Source organism: Tupaia chinensis, unplaced genomic scaffold (genome assembly GCF_000334495.1).
Source record: "Tupaia chinensis unplaced genomic scaffold, TupChi_1.0 Scaffold145093_1, whole genome shotgun sequence".
Lineage (NCBI taxonomy): Eukaryota > Metazoa > Chordata > Mammalia > Scandentia > Tupaiidae > Tupaia > Tupaia belangeri.
Window position 1 is genome coordinate 2,466,008 of NW_006204954.1, and position 18,717 is coordinate 2,484,724.

The window sequence follows — 18,717 nt, forward strand, 5'->3', positions numbered from 1 at the left end:
AGGCACTAAAGTTTTCATCTAGACATGCCATGGTCCACATTGCATAAGAGTTAAAGCATCAAGGAATTTATGGTAGGACAATAAATTGGCTTAGCAATATGAAACTGAGCAGTGGAATTCCAGGAGAACGTATGGTCTTTGAGGCTTACTCAAGTTCTGAGTTTAAGGACTGGGTGTGGGTCAGAGCTTCCTACCTTCTGCTGAGTCTTCTCAGGGGCTCTGTCCTACCTCTGTAGTGATATAGTGGAGAGAATACTGCACTGGGAACCCCAGGGTGGAAAGCCCGACAGTCCCTTACTTGAGAAGGTCCTCTGAATCTGGTGTCCTAATCTGGAGAATGGCAACACTTTATTCAGTTACTGTAACAGTTAAATGACATAATGTGGATGAGACAGTTAATAAATTCTGTTCTGCATATTCATTAAGTACTGCAATTGTGTTAACACTGTCAGAATTGTGTGGCTGAAAATCAGTCAGCGCGAGTCCGTGCAAACTCTGCTCTCACCTAATGATGTGTGGCATGTCTGCACCCCCACTGTGATTTTCTGGCTTGGAGATTTGATGGCAGTGTGAAACATCAGTCTTCTTTTAGGTTTCTTTCTTTCTTTCATGAGTGGGAGAGACAGGAGCAGAGAAAGAAGAGCGAGAGTAAGAGAGAGATACCCCTCACAGGGTCTTCATGCTATGATCCACCCATAGTTGCAGCTGGCCAGGATCATGGGCCATGCCTAGTGTGTTCAGGGAGACCTCAGGACACGAACCCAAGAACCTCACTCAACGTATGGCCTCAGCAGCACAGGACATTGCATTATCACTCTGCCACGATGGTTGGTCTTATCACTCAGTCAGAATAGGTCTTGTAGTATTACCAAAGAGACTCCAGTCAATTTAGGTAAATCCAGGGACCAAGACGATTGATGGCAATTATTTTGATTCCAAAGTGCGGGGTGATATACCCTTTAAGAATCTCAAAAATCAAGATTAAAATCAAAAGCAAGTAAAGCTTTTGTCTGAATATGTCTCCTGGTTGGACACAGAGGGAGAAAATTCTACTCTCGTGGCATCTGGGCATGGAGCTCTGACAGAATGAAGGGCGTGTGGAGATCCACGCTTTGTTCTTGGCACCAGGAGACCATCTACTGGGCTCCTTGGCAAGAATGAACAGCAGCATCTGTTGGGGGCAGAGAGGATATTTAATAGAGTTAGTTTCAATTTCTCAGTTTCTTGTCACTAGGGATGGCAAACCCAGTAGTACTTTATGTTTCAGAATGTCTTGACTTATTTTTCAAGAATGCTTAGGCTTGGCTAAACTTTATATGGCTAAGTTTTGCCAGCTTTCCTTTCTTAATTATTAGTATTAAAGCCATGTGTATGAATTCGAATGGAAATTTAAATCATTTTAATGTTTATTTAGTTTATTCATCCCAAATCTATGTTGAATAAGGACTGTTTTATAAGGAGTCTATGAAAAGTGTTTCTATGAATTTTGTCCCTTTTATCGCCAGAAAGAAATTGCAGTAAGAGACGGTTAGAAGGGGACCTCAATTCCAAATCCACTATGGTTATGGCAGGGTGTGAACAGTACAATGTGAATTTTCACTGCTTTAATTGCAATTGAGTCTGAGGCAGTCATTTTTATAATGAATTTTTAAGAAAGCACATGCTCTTTTAGAAAACATTGTTCTCAGATGGCATGGTGGTTAAGGTGCTAGAATCCCACATGGCCAACCATGGTTCAAGTACTGGACTTGGTGGTTTGAAATTCACATCAGGCACATGTGCCTGTGAATCCTGGGGCCGGCAAGTGTGTGGTGGTTAATGTGCTAGACTCCCACAAGGTTGACTGTTTGAGGCTTGCTTTCGCATCTTGCCCCTATCTCTCTCTGGTCAAATTAAAAAATAATGATTAAAAAAATTCCTTAAACCAGACAAGAATTCCTCAGAATCTTTAAATCTCAGGAGGAGAATGAAAGAGAAGGAATTGCAGTGTGGCCATCCTCTCTGGGAGGTGATTTCTTACTTTCCTTCTCACTGTCTTTCTCTCTCTTTCTCTCTATGTCTCTCTGTGGCACACCCTATGGCAAAAACCTACAAGAAAAGAAAAAGAAAGAAAGTATTGTTCTCCATTTTTAAATCTTGAGTACAATAGCCACAGCCACGGAAAAATAACTTCTGTGGCCCATTATTATAATGTTTTTCCCCCAAGAACACCACAGAATTTGGTTCTGGGCAGTAGGAGATGAGTAATGAAAGAAATGGTGATTTCCAAATAATTCTTACCTTCTCATTGGTCAGTAACCTATGTGTGTCTCTGTTAGGCTTTGTGGCCCATTCACTACACCGATCATATTGACTTAAAAGAACAGGCACTGTTTAAGTAAGATAAAAGAATGGTGTTATTTTGTACTCATAAGAGTTTGTTTTGAGATGACAGCTAGACTGAGACCTGACTTACAAGTGTCAGAGCTAGAAACGGGCCAGAGGAGATTAGTGACTGTCCATTTAAACTCTTAATGCCAAAGGGTCTGAAATATTGAAAGAAATGAATATGAACCTGGGCACACAGTGCATGTAGAATAAATACTTTTGAATTAATCTTAAAGTTTAAGCTTTTCTTATGTCAAAGGAATAAGTATTTACTTGAATAGACTACTCAGAAAAAGGTGTAACTGTTTATTCTTAGTATTCCTCTTTTGCCCTCTCTCCACAGAAAAGAACTGTGTTTTCTCTAATTGAAAATGAATTGTGTACTCCAGTTAATAGAATTTTATAAAAATAAATATTGTACTTTAATAAGTAACAGATTGGAGGGTGGGGAAGGGAATCCAACATCACTGGATATTTGGTCATAATTTATTAAGTTGTTTACCTTTGAAGGTGTGTTATTTACATTTTTAATTAAACCTTTTATTTTTATATACTTAAAGATTTATGTGCAGTTGTAAGAAACAATACAGAAAGATCCTTATGTCCTTTACCCAGTTTTCCCAATGATAACATCCTGTAAAACTGTGGGACGATACCATGACCAGGATACTGGCATTTTTATAGTCAAGGCAGAGCAGGTCCAGCACCATAAGCATCTTTTTTTTAAGAGAGATTTTTGCTATAGGGTGCATGTACTCCCCAGAGAGACAGAGAGAAACAGAGAGACAGAAAGTGAGAAATCACCCCTCCACATGGGATGACCATGCTGCAATCCCTTCCTCTCCAGTCTCCTCTTGGGATCTTGGGCACGCATGCACATGTGCCCAGTGTGTTTTAAGCCTCCGAGTCTCAGACTTGAACCATGGTTGACTACGTGGGAGTCCAGCAACGTAACCATTATGCCATCTGTTTGTCCCACCATGAGCATCTTTTAAGTATCACTCTGATACTTAGACCAATTTTCTTAGATGAGAAAAAAAAAAAGGATGGACTAGGCCAGTGATTTCTAGACTATTTAGCAATACATCCCTTTGTTCCCCTTCTCACCTTTTAACCCTTGGCAACCATTAATACATTGTCCATTTCTGTAATCTTATCACTTGAAGAATGTTACATAAATAGAAAAATGCAATAGATAATCTTTGAGACTGTCTTTTCTTATTTGGCATAATTTTTTGGAGATTCATTAGGTTGCACCATGTGTCAAAAGCCTGTTTCTTTTAATGGCTAAGTAACATCTCATGTTATAGATATAACGTAGTTTGAAGGATACTGGAATTGTTTCTAATTTTTGGCTCTCACAAATAAAGCTGCTATATACATTCATGTACAGGGTCCATGACGATGTAAGTTTTTCTTTCTCTGGAATACTCATAATGGCTAATTTTATGTGTCCACTTGGCTGGGTCATGGGATGTCCTGATCTGGCTAAATATTATTAATATTATTTATCTGGCTACATGTTATTCCTGGATGTGTCTGTGAGGGTGTTTCCAGAAAAGATTAGGACTTAAGTTGATCTCTCTCTCTCTCTCTCTCCATCTATATATAAGAAGATGCAGTTACGTGGTATGTGAGTCAATACCATAAAAAATCATGTGAGCCAATACTTCATAATAGTAAGTATATTTATTATAATAAGAAGAATCTCCTGCTCGCTTACTCTCTTTTGTTCATTCAGTTTGAGGTCTTCCTGGTTCTTGGTATGATGAGTGATTTTCATTGAGACCTGGACACTTATATGTGAAACTATAAATGTTTTTTAAGCCTTTTGTTTTAACTGGCTTTCTCTGTCACTACTCCAAAAGGGAGAGGGGAGGAAGCACCTTGTTGCCATGCCCAGGAGGTGCAATTGCTGAGTTTAATGGCAGTTATATGTTTAGTTTTTAAAGAAATGGACAAACTGTTTCTCAAGTGCCTGTTAAATTTCACATTCCCACCAGCAAGGTATGAGTGACCTGGTTTGTCCACATCCTTTGCAGTATTTGGTGTGGTCACTGTTTTTTAATCTTAGCTCTCCTGGTACATGGGAAGTGATAATTCATTGTGGTTTTAATGTTCATTTTTCTTGTGGCTGATGGTGTTGAATATATTTTTGTGTCTTTATTTGCTATCTGTGTATTCTTCCTGATGAATTGTCCATTTTTATTTGTTGTTTGTTTTTTTTGACTCATTTTCTAGTTAGATTGCTTTTTTGGTGTTGTATTTTTAGAGTTTTTCTTAAGTTTATTATTTATTTCTTCCATGAGTGAGAGAGGAAGAAAGACAGAGACAGAGAGAGCACCCACGTACTAGGAGCTTGATGGCACAATCTACCCCAACCTCAGTCACTCAGGTTATAGGCACATGCCTGCCTGGAATGTTCAGGAAAGTCTCTGGATGCCAACCCAGAGCTCACCCATATGGATCAGTCTCTCAAAGCTGTGCCAGTAAATGCAAAATCTTTATATATTCTAAAGAAGCCTTTATGTGGGACCAGCAGTTGGCATAATGGCTATGTTGCTAGACTCCCATGTGGTCAACCGTGGTTCGAGTCCTGGACCTGGTGGCTTAAACTCATGCCAGGCGCGTGTTCATGCGTGCCCAGGAACCCTAGAGGAGAATGGAGGAGAAGGGATTGCAGCATGGCCATCCCCACTGCGGGGGGGGTGGTGATTTCTCAATTTCTGTCTCTGTCTCTCTCTGTCTTTCTGGCAAGCGCATGTGCCCTAAAGCAAAAACCTCTCCAAAAAAAGTCTATGTATTCTAAAACTAGTTGCTTGTTAGAAATATAGCTTGCAAATATTTCTCTCTGTAGTGTGACTTTTCACCTTCTTACCCCAATATTCCATAGGAAAAACCTTAATTTTAATGAATTCCAATTGATTGATTTTTTTAAAAACTGGACTGTGTTTTTGGTAGAACTATATTCCTCACTTTAGATCCTGAAGATTTTTTAAAGATTTTTCCTAAAAGTTTTAATGTTTTGCATTTGAGGACATGATCCATTTTAAGATAATTTTTGTAGAAAGTATCAGAATTAAGTCAGAGTTCATAGTTTTGTCTTATATATGTACAATTGTTTCAGCACTATTTTTTTTTTTTGAGAGATTTTTGCTATAGGGCACATGTGCTCACCAGAAAGACAGAGAGAGACAGAGAGACAGAAAGCGAGAAATCACCCCCCAGGGGGAATGGCCACGCCTCAATCCCTTCTCCTCCGTTCTCCCCTCGGGATCTTGAGCAAGCACGCACATGTGCCTGGTGTGAATTTAAGCCACTGGGTCCAGGACTCAAACCATGGTCGACTACATGGGAGTTCAGCGACATATCCATTATGCTAACTGCTGGTCCCAGCACTATTTATTGAAAAGGCTATCCTTCCTTAATTGAATTGCTTTTGTACCTTTGTCAAAAAAAATTGGATATATTTACATACATATATTTCTGAGTTTTCTATTGTTTTATTACTCTATATGTTTATTTTTCTACTAGCATCACACAGTGTTGATTTCTTTAGCTATCTAAAAGGTTTAAAAATCAGGTACACTAATTTCTCCCACTTTATCTTCTTTTCAATATTACTTTTGCTATTCCAGTTCCTTTGCCTTTCCATGCAAATTTTAGAGTAATCTTACCTATAGCTACAAAAAACTCATTGAAATCTTAGTAAGAATTGCATTAGACCTATATATTAGGTTGTTAGGAAAGTCATGATGGACTTTTCGTCATGATGTTCTTGGCGACCCAATGTCAATTTGGGGAAAATTCATATCTGTACTATATTGAGTGTTTAGTCCACCAACATGATGTATCTCCACACTTTCAATGTTCTTTGTCTTCTGCAATGTTAGATCTTTTGTTATCATTTTACAGTCCCTTGAGGCTCTCTTTATATATTTTTCAGTTTACTTTTTTCTCTCATGTTCAGATTTGGGAAATTTCTATTGTCCTATAATCCAGTTCACTGATTTTTCTGTCCCCTCCACTCTGCCATTGAGCCCATCCTTGAGCTATTGTTTAAATTTTTGATTTTTCTATTTTGAATTCTAAAATTTTCACTTGATCCTTTTTAATATCTTCTACTTTTTTACCTATTTTTTTTTCTATTTCCTTGCTGAGACTTTCTTTTTGTTTCGTTTTGCTTCAAGAGTGTTTGTAATTGTTTGTTGAAACATTTTTATAATGGCTATTTTAAAATCTTTGCTAATATTCACACCTCTGTCATTTCAGCATGGGTATTTATTCATTGTCTTTTCTCTTTTAATTTGAGAATGTCCTGATTTTTACAGTGATTTTTGGTTGAAATTTGAACATTCTGGGTCTTATGAGACTGTGAGTCTTATGTAAACCCTCTGTTTGAGTTGGCTTCCTCCATTACCCATCCAGCAGTGTGGGGGGACTAACTGCCTTATTACTAGCAGGTGAGGATAGAAGCCCAGCTTCCTCACTGGGTTTCTGTTGACACAGCAGGGGGTCCTTCATAACCCCTGGCCAGGTGTGGGAGCTCTAGCACCCTACCTGGTTTCATGGATACCTTGTTGGCTGGGAGGGGACGAGGAATGCCTTGTTATTGCTTCCATGTGGCTTCCATGGACAGAAGGGGAAAGTGGCCTTGTTATCACTGGTGACAATGGAAATGATAAACATACTGACTCACTTCTGGGTCCCCTATAACACCAATCTAGCAGGAGAAAGAAGAATGCCTTATTACCCTGAGTGGGAGTCCAGGCTTCCCAAGTGGCCTCTGTCTAGGTATGGGTTTGGGACTTGTTATCAGTCAGGAGGAAAAGTCCAGGCTCCCCATTTGGCATGTCCTTAAAACCTCCAGAGGGTAAAAGTCTAGGCTCCTCCCTCTGCCTCTGTTGGCATGGGTTGGGGTAGGGCCATCATTTTTCTGATGTTGTTTGGATTAGTGCAGTTATTGTCTAGAAGTTTTGTCTTGCTAGGCTGCCTTTCCCTCCTCCTTTGGCTGAAGAGCTTACTTTGCTCACTCTAGATAATGTTTATAATTTGCCAGCTTCTTCAGCTCCAACTTTGGGATATATCAAGCAAATGACTATCTAGAAAAGGCCATTTTGTTCCTTGAATCTCCCAACAGTTCTTAACAATTCTGCCTTCCTCCCCACCTTTTTGCACCTTCCGTGTTTGTTTATATGTAGGGTTAGGCTTTTTTGTTGTATTTAGTGGGAGGAATTTTCCTTAAAAGAAAATGTCTATTCCACTTTCCCATGTTTATATTTTAAACAGAAAGGGAGAGATGAGATCAATGCCAGAAGAAAAAGATATTTTTTTGTTTTTGTTTTTGTTTTATAAGTCTCATGGATTGGGAAAGGCAAATTTTGTTTTGTTTTTAACTATCATTCTTACAGAGCCAAACATTTAATAGAACTATTATTGCCTTCTAGATTCCCTCCACAGCTACAAAGCTTGTCGTATTTCAGTTTTCGGCAATGTTGGTCATTTGTAGCTTCTCATTTCAGCCAGCTCTTCCAGAGGAAAATATTGGAAGATAATGTCACACCCTGTGGGAAGGATCGTATTTTCTGACAACTCCAATTTCTTCTGCTGTCTGTGTCTTCACTTTTCATGGACCCTGCAGTTTATCAGCAATTTTGTTTTATCCTCCAACACAGGAAAGGGTTTTGTGTTGGCAACACGTTTATTGTGAATAACGTTTCAGACCCACTAAAAGTGATTATTATCACCAAAGCTCTATTTTGAAGAGCCTGCTATTAGCTTTACCTCGAAACACGACATTTACACATTCACACACACTTCCACATGTATGGGGCTCCAACCTAAAAATTGGCTCATAGCATTCACATTTTAGTGAACCAATAAATTGTGAGTTTAGCGTTTTAGTCCAATCAAATGCCAAGTGTTTCATTTCAGGCCCTAGTGTCCCTATTGACAGGACTTTAAATCTACTACTTGTGCATCTGGAGCTCGTTAGATGTTTATAGTTTCAATGGAGCCAAATGTCAATGGCACCTTTGGTCTATGGAGAGATCCAGTGGAGTAAGCAGTTACTCTGCTTCTGTGAGGCAGGACCAGGCACCAGAGGACCAGGCCCCCACTGACCCGTGCTGTATAAGAAAGGCCTTGCCCAGTGGGAGACTGGTTGGGTTTATCATAACGTGTTTTCTCATAACTCACCTCCACGGCTTTAGGAATATGCTCACAGGAGTGTGCCTTAGAGGTTTATGATTAGAGGCCAGCATAGTCTCTTTGGAGTAGCACCGTCCAATAGGACTGCAATGGTAAAATGTCCTGCTTCTATGCTGTCCCATCTGTAGTCACTCAGTAAGCGATTGAAATGGGGCTAGTGCAGTTCACAAATCAATTTTTATGTGGTTTTGCTAGTTTTTAAAACTTTACTTTTAATAGGCATACGCAGCTATTGTTACCATTTTTAATAGTCTAGCTATAAAGCCGAGTCGTGATGTAAAGAAGTACCAGCAATCAGTTCTTTCTTTCTGCACTCATCACTACCCAGAGTGATATTTTATTCTATCTGTTCATTCATCCATCTATCCATCCATTCATCCATTCACCCCTATGTATGCCTTATGCATTTCTATGGCAAGACTCTGATAACTGTGGAAGATACACAGGCACACGCTATTCCTTGCTGCAATGTCCTATTAAATGGATTTCTCTACAGAACCAGACAATACATCATGAAAACACATAAACTGTGGATTAAGACAGACGTTGCTTTCATTTCCACCTCAGTGGTTCCACTTTTGGGAAGTTACCAAATCTTTCTGAGCCTCTGTTTCTTCATCTATAAACTAGGATTAAGACCCATCTGTGATGGTCAATTTGATGAGTCAACTTGGCTGGACCATGATGCCTAGATATTTGGTCAAACATTATTCAGGATGTTTCTGTGAGGGTGTTTTTGAATGAGAGTTATATTTAAGTCAGTGGACTTTGAGTAGATTGCCTTCCATAATATGGGTGAGCCTCATGTGATCAGGGAAAGCCTTGACTAGGACAAAAGGATAATCTCTCCTGAGCAAGAGGGAATTATTTAGCAGGCAGCATCAGACTTTCTCTGTAATGATAGCTCTTCCAGCAAAATGCCTTTGGACTCCAACTCCAACTCTTTCCTGGGTATCCAGCCATCAGATTTTGAACTTGTTCAGTCTCCACAATCTTGTGGAGCCAGTTTCTTAAAATAAATTTTGGTCTGACTCCATGGCTTGGTGATTAAGGCAATCTCACATGGATGACCAAGTTGTTCAGGTCTCAGACCTGGTAGCTTGAGAAACATTCTGGGTGCCTGCGTATACATGCCAAAATCCCAAAAGGAGGGAGAGATGGAGAAGAAGGGTTTGTAGCATAATCACCCCTTTTGGGGGGTGCTTTCTTCTCCCCCTCTCTTTCTCTTTCTCTTTCTTATGCTTTCCTCTCTCCCTCTCTTTCTGTTTCTTTCTAGCAAGCACATACCCTTCAGAAAAAAAAAAATCTTTTCTGTGCCAGGAAGTGGCACAAGAATAATGAAGTTGGATCCATGTAAGAAGATCTTGGGTTCTTGTTCTGGGACCTCTTTGGGCATACTGGACCTGTGTGCACTTGCCTGAGATTTGGGCCAGCTGAGAGTGGGGTGGACTGCTATGTGTACACCCTACTGAGTGTGCCTGTCTGCCCCCCCTCCCTTTTAAAAGAAATAAATAAACTTAAAAATCTCTCTATATACGTATACATACAAATCCATACGTGTTTGTTATGATTGAATGCTTGTGTCCCCCCAAGGTTCATATGTTGAAACCTTAATCCCCAATGTCATCAATGTGATTTGAAAGCAGGGCCTTTGGGAAGTAATTAGAGTCATATTAGGTCATGAGAGCAGGGCCCTCCTGATGGGACTAAAAGAAGAGGTAGAGAGAGAGAGAGATTATTCTTTCTCTGCCAGGTGAAGAAACAATGACAAAGTTGTTGCCCAGACAGGAAGAGATCCTTTGCCAGAACTAAACTATACTGCCACCCTGCCTTCTAACTTCCAACCTCCAGAGCTGTGAGGAAATAAATATCTCAGAGAAATTTATTAGATGGAGTGATTAAGCCACCCAGCCGATGGCGTTTATGACAACCCTAGCTGACTAATCTGACGTACTATTGGTTCTGTCTCCCTGAAGAACTGTGGCTCATATGCCACCTTACAATGTTGATGAGGAGCTGAAGTGAGATATGTTCACTGCCTGTCATGTGTCTGATGCCTAATAGGTACCCGCCTTTCTCCTTCCCACAGCATGTATAATGACCCCTGGCGAGGCTAAGCCTTCCCTTTCAGGCTGGTGTTTCATTTGAATGCCTTTCTGTTTCTTCTACACTATTCAAATTCTAGCCATCTTTCCAGGCCAGCTTATATCCTGTTTCCACAGTGCAGTGTGTCCAGATGACTCCAATGGAGAATAATCTCTCCCTTTATCAAATGTTAATTTATACAACATATATGCCTTTCATATTTAATGCTTCCTTGTTTGAAATTTTTAATAGCAGTCACTATTTAGTGACTACTTTCTATGGACCAGGTATGAAACAAGTACTTGCCATATATTATCTTGTTAAATTCTTGAGATAACCTTATATTGTAGGCATTAGCATACTCACTTTACATTTCACAGCTGAGGGAATTAAAGTCCAGAGAAGTTAAATGTGTGTGATGATGCTGTAACAGACATGATGTATTTCTGGTTTTTCCCTCCTGCCATAATCTTTTTGTTTTTAATTGCCAGAAGGCATGCACACTCATCAGAGAGAGAGGAGAAAGGAAGAAAGCAACTCCCAATGGTGCATGGTCACACTGCAATCTCTTCTTCCTTTCTCTATTCTGTCAGGATTTGGGGCACGCACATATATCTGGCATGTTTTTCAAGCCACTGAGGCAGGATTCAAACCATAGCCAGCCATGTGGTTCTGGCTCCCTAAACCACTAGGCTATAGGGCTAGCCTTTCTATAGTCCCTCTGCTGTGAAAGCTGAGCATTGAGTTTTGTTGGCTGAAGAGGGGGAGGGTACATATTCCCAGATTCTTTATGAACCATCTTCCATGTGAGTCACTTTCGTTCCCAGTCTTCTTTGTAGGTAAGCCTGGGAGTGAGGGTCAATTCAGGCCAAAGTAACCTAGGGAGACCTTACTGACAGCTTCTGGGAAATAGCTCCTTCTGGATAAAAAGAGAGTCCTGTGAGCAGAAACTCTACTTTTCTTTCCATCCTTTTAATACTGGTAAGCAAGGCCTTGGGCCACAGCCATCTTACAGCCAAGAGGGGAGGCTTGCAGACCCCATAAGCATGGCTGAATAGAGAGTTGCAGACTCTGGAACCTCAAAGCTGTGACTGAGCCACCGATACAACCCTTGGACTAGCCCCAATCTTAAGTTTTTGTTATAAGAGACTACAAAAACCTCTACTGTTTAAGCTGTCGGGAGATCTGTTACTTAGAGCTAACAGTATTCTCACAGGTACAGGTGCATGCGGAATCTCAAATTACACTTTCCTGAGTCTCTTTTGAAGTGATAATCTTGTAAATTAGACTTTTTACAGAAGGAAATGATTGAACATGCGGTTGTAGGATCTCCTTGTGCCAAGTAAGGTCAACAGGTTCTGAGGTGGAGAAGGAAGTAGAAGGAAGTCTTTCAGATAGCCAGTGGGCCCAAATATGTGGAAACAAAGGAGCTTCAGAGGCCAAGAAGTAGAAAACCAAACAGGATCTTGTCCCAGCACATATTTGTATTGGACATACTGCTGGGATGGAATGGAATGACCAGTCTTTTCTGTTTTTGTTCCTCTGCCTAAGTTTTAAATGATGAGGTGGGCATCCTGGATGCAGACTAGAGCCCATGCCTGCCCCTTGACTGAAGGAGGGCTGGGCCCCAGTCTATAGTCCTGCCATGCGGTATGCAGTGGAGAGATAATTACTCATGGGGAAACTGAGCTGATCTTAGGAAGTAGAGTGCTGTTCAATGTAGTTAGACTGCAGATTGGAGCAACCTGAAACTGGTCTGTTACCTACCATGTGATGCAGTAAATTCAGAAATTGGAAATCAGTGTTTGGAAATGACATCTGGCAAAATAAATGTTATGTTTGCCGAATCTATAATAAAGTATTTGGGTTTCCATTATGTAGATCTTTTTTTGTGTCATTTTTCTAGAAAGTAATTTTCATATTTTATAGTTCCTTAGTCTCTGAAGAACTTTCTCCCCATTTAAAAAATTAAAGTATGATTTACATACACCAAATGTCATGTTTTTAGTGTGAGTTTTGGCAAATATGTACATAGTTATATACCGGAGTGGGGCTAAAGAGGAGTCCTAGCACTCCCCAGATTTCTCTCTGTTCGTTTGTAGCCAACCCTCCCCACCAGCTCTAGAAACCACTGACCTGTTCTCTGTCCTTATAGGCTGCCTTTGCAAGAACCCTACATAAATAGAATCATTCTTTTTTTTTTAAATTTATTTTATAATTCCTTATTTACACTAAATTATTATATATCTTTGTGGGATAAAATATGGGTTTTGAAAGCATGCATGTAATGCGTGATAATCAAATCAAGGATGTTACTATATTCATCATCTTCAACAAAGAATATTACATTACATTGTGCATCTTTAATTTTCATTCTACTATTTTTTTGATATAAATGTGTACATATACATATATATGTATACACACACACACACACACACATGATTGGCGATGTCTTTCCTTTTACTCTACTGTGATATACTATTCCATAACATATATAGCTTCTTTACATGCATTCTTGTGCCTGTTAAGTGTTTTTTCCCATGCCCATCTTCCTCACCCCTCATCTCCTGTGCAGTCTCTGGTGTCTACAATTGTCCTTTTTGCTTCTATGTCTTTAAATCTTTCAATTTCTGCCATAGAGTATAGATATTCAGTATATGTTAAGCAGGGACATACTGTGTTTGTTTTTCATAGTTTGGTTTATTTCACTTAGCATTAGATCTTCCAGATTCATCTACTTTGTGTTGAATTACAGAATCTCTCTCTCTCTCTCTTTTTTTCTTTAAAGAGGTTTTTACCTTAGGGAACATGTGCTCACAGGAGAGAGAAAGAGACAGAGACAAGTGAGAGGAAAAGTGAGAAATCACTCCTCAAGGGGAATGACCATGTTGCAATCCCTTTTCCTCCTGAGATCTTGGGCATTTATACACAAGTGCTATGAATAATTTTCAAGCCACTGAGTCTGGGACTTGAACTGCAGTTGGGCATGTTGGAGTCCAGCGATGTAATCGCTATACCATCTGCTAACCCTGGATCTCTTTGTTCTTTATAGCTGAGTACTATTCCATTGTGTTGTGTGTATCACATTTCTTAATCCAGTCATCAGTTCTTGGGTACTTAGGTTGATTCTGTACCTTAACTATTGTGAATAATACTGACAAATAGAAATCTCTCCGACAGAGTGATTTCTTGTCTTTTGGGTAAGTACCCAGGAGAGGGATTACTGGGTCATATGGTAGTCTATATATGAAAATTTGAGGAACTTCTATTCTGTTTTCCACAGTGGCTATACAAATTCCCACCAGTAGTGAATGAGAGTTGTTTTTTTCTACAACCTCCCCAGCAGTTTTATTCTTTGTTTTTGTTTTTGTTTTTTTTTCAATGCTAAGCATTCTGACTGGGATTAGAATGCTTATAGTCCTTATAGTCTTTTTAGTCTACCTTTTCTTACTTAGCATAATACATTTGAGATTCTCAGTGTACATTGTTAATTTGTCCCTCCCCCCCTTTTATTAATGTTTGGAATAGTAGCCCATGGAGAAGTAGCCCATTTTTTTTTTCTTTCTTTTAATCACTTCTCTTGTTGAGATAAATTTAGGTTGTTTCCTATTTTTGGCAATTATGAATAAAGCTGTTCTAAACATTTTTGCACATTATTATTTTTGTGTGTGAACACAGGCTTTTATTTTACTCTCATACATACATAGGAAGGGATTGCTAGGCCATATGCCAAATCTACTTTTAAACTTATAAGGGACTAGAAAACTATTTTTCAAAGTGGCTGTATCATCTTGCATCCCAACTACCAATGTATTAGGGTTCTAGTTGCTCAGCACTAAGCATTGAAAGTTTTAAAAATTTCAGTCTTTATCCTGTGTCTGTAGTGGTATCTCATTCTGGTTTAATTTGTATTTGACTATGATATTTTTAATTTATATATTGAACATCTTTTTATGTGATTATTTGTCATATGTATATCTTCTTGGATGATTCAAATCTTTTGCCAATAAAGTTAGCTTTCTTTCCTATCATTAAGTTGTGGGAACTCTTACGTATTCTAGATACAAATCCTTTATTACGTAAGAGCTTTACTATTTTCTTTTTCGAGTCTGCCTTTTCATTCCTTTAACAATATATTTCTTTTTCTTATTTTTAGGTTTTTGCCATAGTGCACATGTGCTCACCAGAAAGAAACAGAGTGAGGTAAAGTGAGAAATCGCTCCATGGGGGGATGGCCAAGTCATAATCCCTTCTCTTTCATTCTTCTCCTCGGTTTTTAGACGTGCACACACATGCAACTGGCATGGTTTTCAAACCACCAGGTCTAGGACTCAAATTGTGGTTGGCCATGTGGGAGTCCAGTACCTTAACCATCATGCCACCTGCTGGTCCCTTAACAGTATATTTTCTAAGAATAGACGTTCATGTGTGTGTGTGTCTGTGTGTGTTTAAGACAGAGCCTCTTTTCATCCTGATTCTCCTGCCTCAGGCTCCTAAGTAGCTGGGACTACAGGTGTAACTAGCTTTTCAGGGTGGGTTAGGAATTGAGCCTGGCCCTTGCATGTGGGCTTAGCCTGATGAGCAGCTAGGATTCAAGACCAGAAGTTCTTAATACTGATGTACTCTTACTTATTTTTCTTCTTATCCATCATGCTTTTGATGTTACGTGGTGAATCTTCTAGAAGTTTTTATTTTTATGTTTAGATTTTGCATTTAGATGTCTAATCCATTTTTGGGGGAAAGGAGGGATTTTTGCTATAGGGTGCATGCACTCGCCAGAGAGACAGAAAGAAACTAACAGAAAGTGAGAAATCACCCCCAGGGAGGATGACCATGCCACAATCCCTTCTCCTCCAGTCTCCTTTTGGGATTTTGAGTGCACACACACACACACACACACACACACACACACTCCTGGTGTGTTTTAAATTGCTGGGTCTGGGATTTGAATCATGGTTGACTGCGTGGAAGTCCAGAGATGTAACTATTATGCCATCTGCTGGTCCTGGTCTCTAATCCATTTTAAGTTAATTTTTGTAAAGGGTAGAAACTGTGTGTGTATTTGTATGTGGACATACAATTGAGCACTATTTGTTGAAAATTCTTTGTGAAAGGTTTAAAATGAGAAACGAATTAGTCCTGAAGCAAGGGAAGTTTGAGGAGTAGTGACATACGCAAATGTTCCATTTAAGTACTGCCCTGAATTCTCTTCTCATTCAGGCCGAGATGTCCAAATGTTCTTTATGGGGGCCATAGCTGCTCACCTTTCATGAAAATTATTCTCAAGCTGGATTGGGAAGGCAGAATGAGCTCATAGCTGACTAATCAGGGAATAGCTTCTTAGCTCTCTCTGGTAAATAAAAGACATTCTCAGAAATTTGACACAATGCTCTCTTTCTTTATTCCTTTTTTTAAATCTTTGAACAATCAAGCTTGTAATTTTTCTTTCCAATATGTTCCAGATCTCTCTGACTGCTGGAGAAATTGGATAGAGATTCCCTCTTCTCCTTATTTTATCACAGATTGCTCTGTTCCAAATAGTTGGGAACAGCTGGATTTTTCATTAATCTGTGGGAAACTTGAAAATTGCCAAAGGCTGGTGACCAGCTCAAATGTATGTGTGAAATGTGACATTGAATTCCGGAAGAGAAAGCATTACATGGCAGTGGTTACAGCCTCTTGTGAAGGGTGTTTGTCAGTAGAGGGTGTCTTATTTGTCAGGGTGGTCGTGCTCTCCCTTCTGGAAGAGAAACTGAGGGCGCAGCTCCCATGTTGGCACCTGAATAATTAGGTCAACTCTCATGCTGGCATGAGAATAACTAAACCATGTTGACATCGTAACCTAGTACTGGTGGGAAGGACTCAATATTGCTGGAAAGTACATTTCATCACAGGGAGAATAATCAGTTATTCTTGGCACTGCTAAGTTTGTTCTGAAATTGAGGCTAACTCACAAGGAAGATAAGCATATTTCTCCTCTCCCTCCCTCTTCTGCAATGTTTTAGGCTCTGTGAATGTTTTGGTTCATTATATGGTGCAGTAACCATTACTAGATAAGTTGATTTGAGAGTCTACATGACCCTGTTGAGTTGTCTGGAAATTCAGAAATTTTATTATCTAATTTTAAAATATTTTCTAAAATGGCAAGAGGCTGCATAATCTGTTTTAATTGTATATGACCATTTTCTTGATCAACAAAGAAAGGGTAATAATGTAATGTTGAGAAATCAGAAGTCACTGGTCAGTTGGATGTTTCTTCATCTTTGAGGCAGTATTCAAGCAAACAGAAGGCCCAATCCTTTCTTTTCTTAGCCAAAACAGAAATTTCTTCCCTCCCTTTATCCCTTCCTCTCTTTCTTCTTTTCTTTTCCTTTCTAAAATTAAATCTAATCAAACTCACTTTAACCAAGAGGAGTATTATTAGGAAGATATGGTGTATGTCATGGAACCCGAGGGCAGGAGCTCTAACCAAACCTATGGGGTGACTCAAACAGCTGAGTAACTATTCAGTCTCAATCGGGTGGCTTTCTCTCTTTGCCTCTCTGCATTCCTTTCTCTCTCTCTCACTAGCACATTCCACCTCATTTTCTTTTGAACTCACATGGTGGTGGCCACCTCAACTTTACATCACTTTCTAGTTCAAGCACCAAACCAAGATTGACCAGGTCCCCAGGACCCACTGAGATTCCTGTATTTCCAAGTCCAGTTTCCTGGCTAGTTCTGTCTTGACTTGGTGGCTCCCTTCTGATGTAACCCACATAGCCTGGGGCCTGACTGGTGGGCCTGCTGTCCATTCAGAGGGGTGGGGTGATCACACTCTCTAAAAACAGGCTCAGCAGGGCAGGCAAATCCACCTATAGGCCAACTAGTGACACTTCTCTGTAAATGTTACAGTGATGAACATGAAGTGGAGGGAGTATTTAATGATATGAATATCAAATGTTGTTTAGAAAGAAAAGTCAATTTTACTAGCGTTTTGCTCTCTACTCCTGGAACCTAAACAGACCCAGAAGTAGGAAAAATCTGTACAACAGCCTCAGGTGGCCCTAGAAAGAATAGATCCCAGAGTCTGTTTCTACCCACATTGACTTTGTTAGTGATTCACAAAGCTGAGTTAATCAAGTAACTTTCTAAAACAGTTCCGAATGGCTACAGTCTTCCTGAAGATGGTGTCTGAGGTGTTCAGGGGGAAATTATCATTCCAGCTCAGATGACTAGTGGCCCTCCAAAATGCTTCCCCAGTGTAGCGTAGACCTTCTACAAGCTTACCAGAAGAGGTTCCTGCTATAGAGAGGAGACGGGGACAGAACTAAACAAATTGTTTATAATTAGAATCTGTCTTCCTCTCTCAATAACTAAGAGTTTAAATAACCTTACCACACCTTCTCATTTCAAAACATTAGCCTCTCCATTCATATGTTTTATTTTCCATTTGTACCTTCCCCCTGTTCGGACAGAATAGGGAATAGACTGCCTTTCCTTAACAGCTGTGCCTGTTTGTCTGTCTGCTCAGACAGGCTGCTACAGCACCCAAGAGGGGAATTTTATTTTTTCACTTGTCTCTAGAGACAGAATGGGGTCAAGATACAGCCCAGTCAGAGAGGCTAGAGAGGCCAGGTCCATTACAGGAGACACAGAAATTTGATGATGGTAGGAAAGAATGTTATGGGTAGATGTCAGAGTTCAAGGATGGAGTACATGTGGAAGGAGCAGCAAGTGGTGGTATATTTGGGACAATAAATAGAAACAGAGTGAGTGGTTTTGAGAGGAGATCTGGAAGAGGGCAGCTAGAAGGAACTGGTATTCACTGACCAGGGGAGGGAGGAGCAGCAGGGAGCCCCTGGGCGATGGCATAGTCTGTGTACAAATCTCCCAACTCAGAATCCATCTTTTTATTCAACATGTTTTATTTTATTTTATTTATTTATTTTTTACCACCCATGTGTTACAGACATGTCAAAGGAGTATTCCCAGGGGAAACTGGTATGGGAGAGAAACATGATAGGAAAGAGGTTAGGGTTTGAATTCAGAAAGAGTCCCTCAGAGAGTGGC